Here is a 1,914-nt window from a genome sequence, read left to right as displayed (position 1 = left end):
TATATAGAATAAAATTTATAAACTCTCACCTATATATAAATATATATTTTTTGAATAAAATATTTAATCAACAAATCTGTCGTATATATTAGAATAATACAATAAATGATAATAATTCATAAAAGGAATAGAGAATATGAGTTTAGTTTAATTTGATTGTTCGTTTGAATGAAGTTAGTGACCACAGTTGGTCAGCATTAGCCAAGGTTGAACGAATAAGGGAAGGTGCGTCAACGAGTAACGAGTCCGAGGAAATTGAGTTCTGCAGTGACAATTAGCGAGTCTAGTGTGGTTTCGGTTATGTCTCGTGAGAGTTTCTATATCGTGCCATAAAAGACCCAACGTAAACCGAGATAATGGGTCGACTTGGTCCACTTAAGGGTAAGGGAACTTACGAGGCGCGTACGCGACTAGCTGCTATGTTGTTTCGTCGAACCCCTGTTCTCACACCCCCTCCAAACCCCTTTCTCCAACCCCGTTCCCCTTTCCATCTATTCTGTTCTAACGTTACTTGCTTCATGCTCGTAACACTTGCAGTCGAAGGGTTCAAGTACGGTCTCAATTTATGTGTGTGCCATATTACTACCGCATCGTGTAGTTACGACGACTAGAAAATACTGAGTATGGTATACGAAGAGAAGGATGAAAGGTACAAGAGAAGAAGAAAGTATAACCACCAAACTGACTATCACACGAATACACAGACATATATATATATATAACAAACTCTATTATCGAGGTCTATAAATTATATACGACTTTGACGCGTAGTAAAATAGTAAATGGAAGTTACCTGTTCCGCGAATAGTTCGTCATCGGTTCTTTGATAATACCTAACGCTAGTTTTGACATTTTTCGTTGTGTTTTCTACCCTTAGTCTTCTTTTGGTTTCCACTTAAAAAAAAAAAACGAAATAAATGTTTAGACTCTGTATACCGAAAGTATCGTAATTTTTTCGGTTTTTTTTTTTGTTGTTTTTCGGTAAGATTCGATAAGATTAATAAGTATCGTTAAAGAATATATAATTCTCTCAAAGAGATCGTGATATAATTTGGTAAGAAAATAGGAAAACATTCCTTGGCTTGAATCCATTTTTCTACGATACACTCGAAAAAGGAATAAAAACGGGGGTGGCTACCACCGGGTAAGAAGTTCGATCCTATCAGTGTGCCGTCCGAAAACGGAAACGGATGATTGCTTCCGAAACGTCGCACTATTTTCTAACTTTCTACTATTTGCTACTAGATATCGAGAGGAAAAGGAAAAGGAAAAATGAAAGAAAAAGTAATGATACAAAGAAATAAGAATGAGAAATACAAACGAATAAGGAAGGACGACGGGCTATTTTTCCGTGTACTACGATAGAAAATTCTTCGCGACATTATGAAGCTAAAGTAAGCCAGAAGAAACTAAAAGAAATATAAGAATAAGAAAAATAAGTAAAAGAAACCTCGGTTAGTTGTTCTCTCCAAACGATACGCATTATTTTTCTAACGAATACGACATTCTCAAGAGCCATACGGAAGTTGAAAATATTTTCTAGATGATACGAATACCTACCTATCTACATTTTTTGTCCCCCTCCCCCTCTAACATTACGATCAAAGGAAAACACATTTTTCCATTTTCGCGAAACGTTCGAAACTTGAGTTAGGATCCATTTGTATATACAAGACACGCGAGAATAAGAACGTTTATTATATCGAATTACATTTCTACAATGTGAAATAAAGGGCTGGCACAAAAGACAAATTTATTCTCATTCTTATTTCATTCCATTTTTTATTTTCATTCTCTTATATTGTCTGTCACTTGTTTATTCTCTTTCCTTCATCACTCTTTCTTATTCCTCGTCGTCTCTCAGTCAGTCTTTTTTAGAATAAGTAGAAGTAAAAGTAGAAGAAAATGAAGAAG

Source organism: Polistes canadensis, unplaced genomic scaffold (genome assembly GCF_001313835.1).
Source record: "Polistes canadensis isolate GaletaPanama2010 unplaced genomic scaffold, ASM131383v1 scaffold_62, whole genome shotgun sequence".
Lineage (NCBI taxonomy): Eukaryota > Metazoa > Arthropoda > Insecta > Hymenoptera > Vespidae > Polistes > Polistes canadensis.
This window is presented reverse-complemented; position numbering follows the sequence as displayed.